The sequence below is a fragment of the Salvelinus namaycush genome, unplaced genomic scaffold (assembly GCF_016432855.1).
Source record: "Salvelinus namaycush isolate Seneca unplaced genomic scaffold, SaNama_1.0 Scaffold1993, whole genome shotgun sequence".
Classification (NCBI taxonomy): domain Eukaryota; kingdom Metazoa; phylum Chordata; class Actinopteri; order Salmoniformes; family Salmonidae; genus Salvelinus; species Salvelinus namaycush.
The window spans coordinates 1-13,834 of record NW_024058778.1 but is presented as its reverse complement, the minus strand read 5'-3'; the positions used below and the strand labels follow the sequence as shown (position 1 = coordinate 13,834).

The window sequence follows — 13,834 nt, the reverse complement described above, 5'->3', positions numbered from 1 at the left end:
CCCCTGTTCTTTCCTTATCTAATCCCACTGAAAATGTTAAACCTGCATGATCACTAAAAGTTGTAAAAACATACTTAATATCTTTCATAAAATTCCTTAAACCTTCTTTTACTAAAACCAGATCTATCCTCGTTTGTTTCAAATCCCCTAAAACCACCTGCCTTCTAGAAAATTCTCTTTTTTCTGGATTTTCCTCTCTCCATATATCAATTATTCCTTTTTCTAACATCATCTTCTTTAAAATCCCCCTAGATACATCACTTCTAAAAATAGCTCCTCTTGTCATATCCAGTCTATCCATTTTAACATTAAAATCCCCAACTACAATACAGTTTCCCTCACACCATTTCCCTATTTCTAAAAATAAATCTTTGCGCTCTATTTCAGTATTAGGCGCATAAATATTTATAATTCTAAAAACCATACTCATATATTCAAAATCTACAATTAAAATCCTCCCATTATTATCATTATATATCTGTTTCACATTATCCACCACATCCTTCCTCAATAAAATAGCAACCCCACTTGAATTCCCTCTGCCATTGTTTACATAAATAAAATCCCTCCATATTTTTTTTACTTCTAAAACACATACATTATCCCAGTGCGTCTCTTGAATACATAAAATATCTGAATTCTTCATTTTTACTATTCTATTAAATTTTCCCATTGTCCTCAAACCATTTGCATTTATTGACATTATATTAACCATTCTAATAAATAAAAAAATAATAAAATATAATTTCATTATTCTCTACCTGTTATCCAGTTTCTTTCCTCTTCCACCCTTTCTCTCCCCCTCTTCCCCCCGCTTTCCTCTTCCTGTATCCTTCCCTCGTTCTTTCAATCTTTTCTCCATCATCCGTATCCGATATCTCTTCCAAGTCCATGTTTTCCAGCCAACTCCCCTTCTTGACATCCACATCTGTTGTGCTCCCCGTGCTCATCGCCGTCTCTGGTATTGTCATCAACTCCATAACCCCCTCCATTTCTTCACCCCCCGAGCTACTTGTTAGTGCTGTGCTTTCCCCCAAAACCTGTGAGTCCCCCGTGCTTCCCCCCCGTCCACTCCCCCCCTCCTCCTGAAAACTCCCTCTTCTTATTTCTGTGTCCATACTGCTCCCAATTTCATTTATCTTCTGGTCCTTCTTCTTTCTTCCTTCCTCCGTCTCTCCACCTTCCACCACGTCCTCTCCTCCACCTTCTTCTCCTTCTTGCGACAATCCCACTGCTTCCTCATATATTGTTTGACTCCCCTCTTCAGCCCTAAACTCTCCACAGTTGCACTCCGCCAATCTTTTTCTGCATCCACCACAAAAATTCCTTTCCTTCTCTCCATCACATTCTCTCGCATAGTGTCCTTGATTGCCACACTTAAAACACTTAAATTCCGGGCAGTCTTTTACTATGTGCCCGGGTTGAATACACATACGACACACTCTGACCTGTTTGTCATGAATGACTCTGAAATATTCTGCTCCCTCCAACGTCTCAATTCTTGTAGAATAAGGTAATGATGTCACTTTTTCTGTGAACTTGACCTTGCAGAAACGTGTCCCGTCAACCACCTCCGTTCCTGGCCAAACTCTCCTCCTTATCTCCGAGACAGCCGCCACTCCCCAGCTACTCAGCTTGCCCAGTATCACACCATCTTCTACATATACTGGGAGATTCATGAACGACACCACCACTTCCTTCACATTAATATCTCTCGCCAGAATCTTTGTATCCTTTATTCTTAATCCATCCATTAGACGTTCTTTTCCTTTTTCATTTCTCATCGTAATTTCGTACTTCTTCTCCCCTTTCATTCGGCATCCCACCACCTCTCCACACACCTCCTTAATTGCTCTTAGTAGTTCCATTGTCGTCACCTTGTCTTCTCCTTCCAACTCAATTGCCACCGTGTATTCCTTGCCATATTTCATTTCTTCTTTATCTTCATTTTTCTTCCGTTGCGCTTTTTCGTTGTCTTTGTCCATTCCGTTTGTCTTTTCCATGTTGTCCGTCATAGTAAAAAAATGAATCCAAAAAACTCTCCCCCAAGCAGAAAAACTGCAAGGGGGAAGACTAACCAAACTTAAAACTATTCAACTGAAGAAAATAATAAATTATATTGCAAAAACCAATTAATTAACAAAAATAGCTCTCGAGCAAACACTCTCCAGCAAACACTCACTCACAGCTCAGACACTCGCACCTGTCGTCACTTCTCCAATCAGGAAATGCGCATTCAGGCTGGTATGGCCGTAAGCAAAGGTACATCTCTTGGTACACCATATAAAGTCAAAGTGAGTCTGATAAACAGACATTGCATTCTCACCAATTAGATAAGCAGCTTGAACTTTGGCTCACTCAAAAAGTGGAAGAAATTACATATACTGTAGCCATCACTTTTTAGCACAGATAGTTGGATGAAATACAAACAAACCTTGCTAACATTTCAAAGCGAGGGCACATATTTCAGCCTTGTGGGAAAAAACGGACAAATACAATGACTTCTGACAAATACATCATCAGCAACAGTTTCCCATGCAGCTATCCTACTAGCCACAATAAATACACAAAAGCTCTGGATGTTGAAAACCTATTGCATTGTTCTGTGCTAAGGAGGAACGCATGTATGGACAATTTCATATTGGAAGCGCATGGGGCGCGTATGACACATCATGACCGGGGGGGTTAGAGTGGCTTCTCAACTATCTCTTGATTGAAGTACCAGCGTGGCATAAATACAATGCTGCATTTCGCAACATAATGTTTCGACAAAATGCCAACAATGTTTTGCTACAAACAAATGTTTCCACCTTTCGATTGGTCCACAAAGTCTCTTTCACAACTGACTTCAAAGATCTCCATAAGCACAGTCGGTTGACTCAAGTCATCCTTAAGCCTGCCGCCAAGCAACAGTTTATCATTAACATACCTTAAGGGAAGTGTGAGACGGGAGCCATATGATCGGTGAAGATTCTCCCATTGCGAATGTACGGTCCCTTACTAGACGTCCGACTTCGTCTCAGAAAATCGCGGACGGCGTCGGGCCGAGGGCGGGGGGGAGCTCTTTCAGGAAGTCATCGAAGAAATCGTCTCGGACGTTCGGTCACCGTTTTATAAAAATAACAAATTTTTGACTTGGACTCCGCATTCTCGAAAATTCCCACAAGGGGGCAAATAAATCATATTGCAGGCGCACGAACACGGGGCAAACGAGCGCGGCCTTTTCTCCTAAACGGAAAATATTTCGAAGACGAAACTCGGCGAGCGTAGGTTTGGAGTAAAGGGAAGTTGGCCCCGAACAAGATGGCGTCGAGGCCTCTGCGCTTTTTGAGTTATGGCCATTTTTCTGGGATTAAAGGTCAAAAACGCAAAGTAGGGTGCAATTTGACCGCTTCACGTCAAAGTACATAAGCATACGGTGTCAGGAAAAAAAGAACCAGCCGTTTATCTATCGTAATTTAAGAGAAATCGTACATTGTCCATTTGGTGATGTTCACGAAGAGGAATTTTTTTTTCAAAAAATTCACAGATCCAGTTGCAGTTTGTTCACACGAACATTTTTAAAGTGGGTCTCGAAGCTCTGCGAGAATTCTGTGATTTTATGTGATTTTATGAAGTAACACACACTCATTTAACCCTCTGTTAATAAGTCAGTTCTTAACATAAAGACTTAAAACTCAATATTAAATAAGAGCCTACCCCAAGGAGGGTATGTGTTCACGTTCAGCTTCCTATGTCAACTAGAAGTACCTTAAAATGGTGCATAGGGTCAGGTTTGAAGGGTAATAAAGGTCAGATCTTTTCAAAACTTCACTTGTGTGATTAGACAACCCTCATGAAGTGTAATCAGTCATTTTTCCCAACAGATGTCAAAGAAAAGCTCTCTCACACAAACACACACACACACAAAAAGGAAGGATGGAGTGAAAAAGTACGGTGCTTAAAGACACACAAAGCCTGCAATGGCATGACTATTATCTCCAGGCCGTGCCGAGTTCAACGAGATGCCCCGCTTGACCGTAGCTCGCTCGGTCTGAGCGCAGCGACCGTTACAAGAAAATGGACCCAAATGACCTTTTGACCTCATGTCAATTTTATTTGCTTTTGGGAGACAGAGAGAGAACCGTTAAGGTTAGAAGCACAATTTCACCTCAGGAATGTTCTTAAGGTCCTCCCGATCTGTGCAAGCCTAACCTTGACCTTGTGGCATTAACCCTTAACAGTTAAAAGCTGGTATTTACATCAAACAATTTACAATGACATGTCGCCCCATAGGAATACATTGACTGCACCTCTCAATTCAACCTGAAGCCTATGTGGGTTATGAATGTCTTATGAACCTGTCTTTAATGTCAGTCCATCAGGCCACCATGAGGTCTACCTGTGTCGATTCTAAGCTTCCTGGAGCAACCGGAAGTGGTTAAATCACCCTAAAAGTGTTTGCCATAGCCAACCTGCAGTTTGAGAGAAATAGTGCATTCAGCCCTATGTAAATCAGTCAATTTTTAACATACAGACATAAAACTCAGGATTCTGTAAAAGCATACTCCAGTAATGATAAGTGTTTACTTTTAGCTTCCTGTGCAAACCGGAAGTGCCTTAATTGGTGTCAAATGGGCTGTTTCAAAGGGATAAAAATGTCAAATCTTTCCAAAACTTCATATATGTGAATAGACAACCCTCCTGAACTGTAAATCAGTCATTCATCCCATCAGATTAAAAAAAAAAAAAAAAACACACCCACACAGAAATGATGGAGGGACACACTGAGGGGCTAAGAGGCAGACAGTGCCTGTAGTAGTTAGTTTTGTTCCAACTTTTAAAGAACCGTCAGACCTAGAGTTCTGAAACTTTACAAACCTGTTCTAGACCTCAGGTCGATTGTGCACGGTGAGTTATGTGGCTCTAGAAGGTTCTCAGACCGATAAACAGCCTCGTGTATTTGCAATGTTTTCAATTCATTTTGAGCTCAACGAAACTGGCGACATTTAGAAAAGTCCCAGAGTCTCAAGACTAGGTGCATTGAAACCGGCTCGGCCCATAGAGATGGACCTCAACGATTCTGTCCGATTGCTCATTCAAGCACCCCGTAGCAAGGCATGGAAAAAAGTGGATTTTCAGCACCAATTAGGGTTTTGCTCGGGCACCGAATGACCTATCGAGCCGAAACTTGGGATTCCAGGTCGCCTCACATAGGGCTAAACATAATGTGAATATTGGACCCGCAGCTAGAACATAACTACGTATTATTTGTTTTATTATGGTTTAAATAGAAGGCGCTGTGAATTTTGGGCCTGCTCTGAAATATGTGATAGTTGGCTTCTAAAGGAGTTGGTAAAAGTGAGTTTGGTGTCAGATGGTATCAGTTTGGTGTCTGAATATATCTAATTGACTGATGGACACCGACTTGCTACTTGACTTTTGTACATTTGCAATATGTTTCAACGGGGGGGTACCATCACAAAAAGCGACATGATGAAATTTAACACAACGAGCGATGGAGAGGAACCACTATCACTGCCCGGCCATCCTGAGGTCATCAGGACGTTGACTTTTGCATTTCTAAAGTATTTAAGAGAATGTACGTTACATTTGCAATATGATTCAACATCACATCATATTGCAAATGCACGTTAGATTTGCAATATGATTCAACACATCATATTGCAAATGTAACAGTGTGTGTTATGTTTGCAATATGATTCAACACATCATATTGCAAACGTAACAGTGTGTGTTATGTTTGCAATATGATTCAACACATCATATTGCAAATGTAACAGTGTGTGTTATGTTTGCAATATGATCCAACACATCATATTGCAAACGTAACAGTGTGTGTTATGTTTGCAATATGATTCAACACATCATATTGCAAATGTAACAGTGTGTGTTTGCAATATGATTCAACAGTGTGTTATGTTTGCAATATGATGTGATGTTTTTCACTGTTGAATCATATGCAAATGTAACGTGCATTCTTTAAATAAACCCTATGTGGGTTATGAATGTCTTATGAACCTGTCTTCAATGACAATCCATCAAGCCACTATGAGGTCTACCTGTGTTGATTCTAAGCTTCCTGGAGCAACCGGAAGTGATAAAATCACCCTAAAAGTGTTTTGCCATACCCAACCAGCAGTTTGTGATATATAGTGCATTCAACCCTTTGTAAATCAGTCAGTTCTTAACGTATAGACTTAAAACTCAGGATTCTGTAAAAGCATACCCCGATCAGGATAGGTATTTACTTATAGCTTCCTGTGCCAACCGGAAGTGCCTTAAAATGGGGTCATAGGTGCTGTTTCAAAGGGTTAAAAAAGTCAGATCTTTCCAAAACTTTAAGTGTGTGATTAGGCAACCTTCATGAACTGTAAATCAGTCATTTCTCTAAACAGATGTCAAAGAAAAGCTCACACACACACACACAAGTCCAAACTGTTCGTGCACCTGGTATTTTTTTGGGGTTACCAGGTGCCATGTTTCAAGATGGTTGAAATTGCGTTTAGGGAGCATCCAGACCTCCATACCCGCTCTGGGAGCACTATTCTACGGCCAAAAATCAATGGGGGCTGGCCTGAGTGTTTTATGGAGGTTTTCACAAAAACTCAGAAAATATTCTGTTTTTTTTCTGGAAAATATTTTGTTTTTTCTTCTCGAGTCAATGGGGTACGGCCTGAGTGATTTATGGAGGTTTCCAAACAAAGTCAAAAAATATTCTATGTTTCATGTTTTGGGTTACCAGGCGTCATTTTTCAAAACGGTTTTAAATGCTTTTAGGTGTCATCCAGACGTCCATGGGAGCACTATACTACGGCCCCAAATCAATGGGTGCTGGCCTGAGTGATTTATGGAGGTTTGGGGGGTGATACGTTTTTTTCTAATTTATTCACATTTTTGACTTCGTATTAAATCAGATTGCAAATGCACAAAACATATTCCTTAAGTACAAGTAAACATTTATAAAAAATTATGACAGTAAAATGTGACTAAAGTATTTTCATACAGTTCTTATACATGTGTAATTGACATAAAAATCGAAAGAATTTCAAAAAACGGTCCAGAAAGCACTTTTTTAAAGGGGGTGATAAATTTTTTCCAAATATTTGACATTTTTGACTTTTGACTTTTGACTTCCTATGAAATCACATTCCAAATGCACAAAACATATTCCTTAAGTCCAAATAAAAATGTCCAAAAAATTATGTTAATAAAATTTGACAAAAGTATTTTCATACAGTTCTTACACATGTGTAATTGACATAAAAATCGAAAGAATTTCGAAAAACGGTCCAGAAAGCACTTTTTTAAAGGGGGTGATACGTTTTTTCCAAATTTTTGACATTTTTGACTTTTGACTTTTGACTTCCTAAGAAATCACATTCCAAATGCACAAAACATATTCCTTAAGTCCAAATAAAAATGTAAAAAAAATTATGTTAATAAAATTTGACAAAAGTATTTTCATACAGTTCTTACACATGTGTAATTGACATAAAAATCGAAAGAATTTAGAAAAACGGTCCAGAAAGCACTTTTTTAAGGGGGTGATAAGTTTTTGCCAAAACTTTCAAAATTTCAAAATTTCAAAATATGACTCTTGGGTCTTGACTTGCGTTACAGTAAGCCTATGAAAAATTAAGATGGAACACACTCGCCCACTATAGGATTTTTGGGGTGTTACACAGCTCATTTACAATATGGCATTTGTCATCAACTTTGGACGAAACAGCGCCGGATGTAATGTGAAATCCCACACAATCCCATCGTGTATATGGTCCGCTCGGTGCCAATAAGTTGCCATGTTATTTTGTACAATTGAGGGGGGACTTCCCTTACAAAGATATCAGGGTACAGCGCAAACGACCACTACCATAAATTTTGCATTCGAGATTCCCACATTTGGAAAATTCAAAAGGGGTCAGCCCAGCCAGAGTGGAATGGCTGAGCCCCACACTGGGTCAACCAACTTCTTGATCACAGTATCTCTTCTGCTTAGTGGAGGGCAAGTCTCTCCAGTGCCAACATTTTCCGCTAACGGGAACCACTTTTTGTTGTGATAATATCATATCACATCGACCTGCGTTAAATGCCGTTTAGGAATGCACTTGCACACAGAGTGGTGAAAAAGTAGTTTATTTTGTTTACTAGATTATATCAGTGAACCACTAGATTCCCATCATGCAACACTGTCGAAAAAATCACCAATTACTTTTTAATATCTTAACCTATCTGATATCACAAATGTTTGCGATATGACGAAATACAATCACATTCAGACACACACACACACACACACAGACAAATGCATGAAACCAATTGATTTATTATCGATAACATCTCAGATTCTCTTGTGCTTTTGATTTACTCCATAAAAGAAGGGTTGTAATTCCAACATGGAAAACACAGGGCCATCAGACACCAGTCCAGTTCCACTCCTCACCAGCATTATTTCCTTTGATCATTTGAACAGGGCGAGGGAGCACAGAGCACACACAAGCTGCATTCAGTAACAATATTCTTATTTGTCTTATGCATAAAAGGCAGTTGCTCCCTGACAACACAAGGAACTTTGATCGTATTAAAAGGGCAGGGGAGACTAGCCCATAGAAGCTGCATTTAGTCAATTCAGCATCAAATGCTTACTACAAGGCAGTGTTGCTGATGAAATAATGCCACACCCCCTAGTGGACAAAAGGCTTACAGCACCTGGTATTCCCAGGCGGTCTCCCATCCAAGTACTAACCAGGCCCGACCCTGCTTAGCTTCCGAGATCAGACGAGATCGGGCATATTCAGGCTGGTATGGCCGTAAGCAAAGGTACATCTCTTGGTACACCATATAAAGTCAAAGTGAGTCTGATAAACAGACATTGCATTCTCACCAATTAGATAAGCAGCTTGAACTTTGGCTCACTCAAAAAGTGGAAGAAATTACATATACTGTAGCCATCACTTTTTAGCACAGATAGTTGGATGAAATACAAACAAACCTTGCAAACATTTCTAAGCGAGGGCACATATTTCAGCCTTGTGGGAAAAAACGGACAAATACAATGACTTCTGACAAATACATCATCAGCAACAGTTTCCCATGCAGCTATCCTACTAGCCACAATAAATACACAAAAGCTCTGGATGTTGAAAACCTATTGCATTGTTCTGTGCTAAGGAGGAACGCATGTATGGACAATTTCATATTGGAAGCGCATGGGGCGCGTATGACACATCATGACCGGGGGGGTTAGAGTGGCTTCTCAACTATCTCTTGATTGAAGTACCAGCGTGGCATAAATACAATGCTGCATTTCGCAACATAATGTTTAGACAAAATGCCAACAATGTTTTGCTACAAACAAATGTTTCCACCTTTCGATTGGTCCACAAAGTCTCTTTCACAACTGACTTCAAAGATCTCCATAAGCACAGTCGGTTGACTCAAGTCATCCTTAAGCCTGCCGCCAAGCAACAGTTTATCATTAACAAAGATATCAGGGTACAGCGCAAACGACCACTACCATAAATTTTGCAAACGACCACTACCATAAATTTTGCATTCGAGATTCCCACATTTGGAAAATTCAAAAGGGGTCAGCCCAGCCAGAGTGGAATGGCTGAGCCACACACTGGGTCAACCAACTTCTTGATCACAGCATATCTTCTGCTTAGTGGAGGGCAAGTCTCTCCAGTGCCAACATTTTCCGCTAACGGGAACCACTTTTTGTTGTGATAATATCATATCACATCGACCTGCGTTAAATGCCGTTTAGGAATGCACTTGCACACAGAGTGGTGAAAAAGTAGTTTATTTTGTTTACTAGATTATATCAGTGAACCACTAGATTCCCATCATGCAACACTGTCGAAAAAATCACCAATTACTTTTTAATATCTTAACCTATCTGATATCACAAATGTTTGCGATATGACGAAATACAATCACATTCAGACACACACACACACACACACAGACAAATGCATGAAACCAATTGATTTATTATCGATAACATCTCAGATTCTCTTGTGCTTTTGATTTACTCCATAAAAGAAGGGTTGTAATTCCAACATGGAAAACACAGGGCCATCAGACACCAGTCCAGTTCCACTCCTCACCAGCATTATTTCCTTTGATCATTTGAACAGGGCGAGGGAGCACAGAGCACACACAAGCTGCATTCAGTAACAATATTCTTATTTGTCTTATGCATAAAAGGCAGTTGCTCCCTGACAACACAAGGAACTTTGATCGTATTAAAAGGGCAGGGGAGACTAGCCCATAGAAGCTGCATTTAGTCAATTCAGCATCAAATGCTTACTACAAGGCAGTGTTGCTGATGAAATAATGCCACACCCCCTAGTGGACAAAAGGCTTACAGCACCTGGTATTCCCAGGCGGTCTCCCATCCAAGTACTAACCAGGCCCGACCCTGCTTAGCTTCCGAGATCAGACGAGATCGGGCATATTCAGGCTGGTATGGCCGTAAGCAAAGGTACATCTCTTGGTACACCATATAAAGTCAAAGTGAGTCTGATAAACAGACATTGCATTCTCACCAATTAGATAAGCAGCTTGAACTTTGGCTCACTCAAAAAGTGGAAGAAATTACATATACTGTAGCCATCACTTTTTAGCACAGATAGTTGGATGAAATACAAACAAACCTTGCAAACATTTCTAAGCGAGGGCACATATTTCAGCCTTGTGGGAAAAAACGGACAAATACAATGACTTCTGACAAATACATCATCAGCAACAGTTTCCCATGCAGCTATCCTACTAGCCACAATAAATACACAAAAGCTCTGGATGTTGAAAACCTATTGCATTGTTCTGTGCTAAGGAGGAACGCATGTATGGACAATTTCATATTGGAAGCGCATGGGGCGCGTATGACACATCATGACCGGGGGGGTTAGAGTGGCTTCTCAACTATCTCTTGATTGAAGTACCAGCGTGGCATAAATACAATGCTGCATTTCGCAACATAATGTTTAGACAAAATGCCAACAATGTTTTGCTACAAACAAATGTTTCCACCTTTCGATTGGTCCACAAAGTCTCTTTCACAACTGACTTCAAAGATCTCCATAAGCACAGTCGGTTGACTCAAGTCATCCTTAAGCCTGCCGCCAAGCAACAGTTTATCATTAACAAAGATATCAGGGTACAGCGCAAACGACCACTACCATAAATTTTGCAAACGACCACTACCATAAATTTTGCATTCGAGATTCCCACATTTGGAAAATTCAAAAGGGGTCAGCCCAGCCAGAGTGGAATGGCTGAGCCCCACACTGGGTCAACCAACTTCTTGATCACAGTATCTCTTCTGCTTAGTGGAGGGCAAGTCTCTCCAGTGCCAACATTTTCCGCTAACGGGAACCACTTTTTGTTGTGATAATATCATATCACATCGACCTGCGTTAAATGCCGTTTAGGAATGCACTTGCACACAGAGTGGTGAAAAAGTAGTTTATTTTGTTTACTAGATTATATCAGTGAACCACTAGATTCCCATCATGCAACACTGTCGAAAAAATCACCAATTACTTTTTAATATCTTAACCTATCTGATATCACAAATGTTTGCGATATGACGAAATACAATCACATTCAGACACACACACACACACACAGACAAATGCATGAAACCAATTGATTTATTATCGATAACATCTCAGATTCTCTTGTGCTTTTGATTTACTCCATAAAAGAAGGGTTGTAATTCCAACATGGAAAACACAGGGCCATCAGACACCAGTCCAGTTCCACTCCTCACCAGCATTATTTCCTTTGATCATTTGAACAGGGCGAGGGAGCACAGAGCACACACAAGCTGCATTCAGTAACAATATTCTTATTTGTCTTATGCATAAAAGGCAGTTGCTCCCTGACAACACAAGGAACTTTGATCGTATTAAAAGGGCAGGGGAGACTAGCCCATAGAAGCTGCATTTAGTCAATTCAGCATCAAATGCTTACTACAAGGCAGTGTTGCTGATGAAATAATGCCACACCCCCTAGTGGACAAAAGGCTTACAGCACCTGGTATTCCCAGGCGGTCTCCCATCCAAGTACTAACCAGGCCCGACCCTGCTTAGCTTCCGAGATCAGACGAGATCGGGCATATTCAGGCTGGTATGGCCGTAAGCAAAGGTACATCTCTTGGTACACCATATAAAGTCAAAGTGAGTCTGATAAACAGACATTGCATTCTCACCAATTAGATAAGCAGCTTGAACTTTGGCTCACTCAAAAAGTGGAAGAAATTACATATACTGTAGCCATCACTTTTTAGCACAGATAGTTGGATGAAATACAAACAAACCTTGCAAACATTTCTAAGCGAGGGCACATATTTCAGCCTTGTGGGAAAAAACGGACAAATACAATGACTTCTGACAAATACATCATCAGCAACAGTTTCCCATGCAGCTATCCTACTAGCCACAATAAATACACAAAAGCTCTGGATGTTGAAAACCTATTGCATTGTTCTGTGCTAAGGAGGAACGCATGTATGGACAATTTCATATTGGAAGCGCATGGGGCGCGTATGACACATCATGACCGGGGGGGGTTAGAGTGGCTTCTCAACTATCTCTTGATTGAAGTACCAGCGTGGCATAAATACAATGCTGCATTTCGCAACATAATGTTTAGACAAAATGCCAACAATGTTTTGCTACAAACAAATGTTTCCACCTTTCGATTGGTCCACAAAGTCTCTTTCACAACTGACTTCAAAGATCTCCATAAGCACAGTCGGTTGACTCAAGTCATCCTTAAGCCTGCCGCCAAGCAACAGGTTTATCATTAACAAAGATATCAGGGTACAGCGCAAACGACCACTACCATAAATTTTGCAAACGACCACTACCATAAATTTTGCATTCGAGATTCCCACATTTGGAAAATTCAAAAGGGGTCAGCCCAGCCAGAGTGGAATGGCTGAGCCCCACACTGGGTCAACCAACTTCTTGATCACAGTATCTCTTCTGCTTAGTGGAGGGCAAGTCTCTCCAGTGCCAACATTTTCCGCTAACGGGAACCACTTTTTGTTGTGATAATATCATATCACATCGACCTGCGTTAAATGCCGTTTAGGAATGCACTTGCACACAGAGTGGTGAAAAAGTAGTTTATTTTGTTTACTAGATTATATCAGTGAACCACTAGATTCCCATCATGCAACACTGTCGAAAAAATCACCAATTACTTTTTAATATCTTAACCTATCTGATATCACAAATGTTTGCGATATGACGAAATACAATCACATTCAGACACACACACACACACACAGACAAATGCATGAAACCAATTGATTTATTATCGATAACATCTCAGATTCTCTTGTGCTTTTGATTTACTCCATAAAAGAAGGGTTGTAATTCCAACATGGAAAACACAGGGCCATCAGACACCAGTCCAGTTCCACTCCTCACCAGCATTATTTCCTTTGATCATTTGAACAGGGCGAGGGAGCACAGAGCACACACAAGCTGCATTCAGTAACAATATTCTTATTTGTCTTATGCATAAAAGGCAGTTGCTCCCTGACAACACAAGGAACTTTGATCGTATTAAAAGGGCAGGGGAGACTAGCCCATAGAAGCTGCATTTAGTCAATTCAGCATCAAATGCTTACTACAAGGCAGTGTTGCTGATGAAATAATGCCACACCCCCTAGTGGACAAAAGGCTTACAGCACCTGGTATTCCCAGGCGGTCTCCCATCCAAGTACTAACCAGGCCCGACCCTGCTTAGCTTCCGAGATCAGACGAGATCGGGCATATTCAGGCTGGTATGGCCGTAAGCAAAGGTACACTCT

At 40.6% G+C, this 13,834-nt stretch overlaps 4 non-coding genes and 4 pseudogenes across 4 annotated transcripts; all 8 read right to left on the bottom strand.

Moving 5' to 3' along the window:
* Positions 1-7,848: 7,848 nt before the first annotated feature.
* Positions 7,849-8,002, bottom strand: LOC120037950 (annotated as a pseudogene).
* A 695-nt stretch (positions 8,003-8,697) lies between these two features.
* On the bottom strand, positions 8,698-8,816 carry LOC120037940. Its single transcript, XR_005474907.1, has one exon. It is a non-coding gene; the product is annotated as a 5S ribosomal RNA (ribosomal RNA).
* Positions 8,817-9,521: 705 nt separating this feature from the next.
* LOC120037953 lies at positions 9,522-9,671 on the bottom strand (annotated as a pseudogene).
* Positions 9,672-10,366: 695 nt separating this feature from the next.
* On the bottom strand, positions 10,367-10,485 carry LOC120037957. Its single transcript, XR_005474912.1, has one exon. It is a non-coding gene; the product is annotated as a 5S ribosomal RNA (ribosomal RNA).
* A 705-nt stretch (positions 10,486-11,190) lies between these two features.
* On the bottom strand, positions 11,191-11,340 carry LOC120037952 (annotated as a pseudogene).
* Positions 11,341-12,033: 693 nt separating this feature from the next.
* LOC120037956 lies at positions 12,034-12,152 on the bottom strand. Its single transcript, XR_005474911.1, has one exon. It is a non-coding gene; the product is annotated as a 5S ribosomal RNA (ribosomal RNA).
* A 707-nt stretch (positions 12,153-12,859) lies between these two features.
* Positions 12,860-13,009, bottom strand: LOC120037951 (annotated as a pseudogene).
* A 693-nt stretch (positions 13,010-13,702) lies between these two features.
* LOC120037955 lies at positions 13,703-13,821 on the bottom strand. The gene has a single exon (XR_005474910.1). It is a non-coding gene; the product is annotated as a 5S ribosomal RNA (ribosomal RNA).
* Between the last annotated feature and the right edge of the window lie 13 nt (positions 13,822-13,834).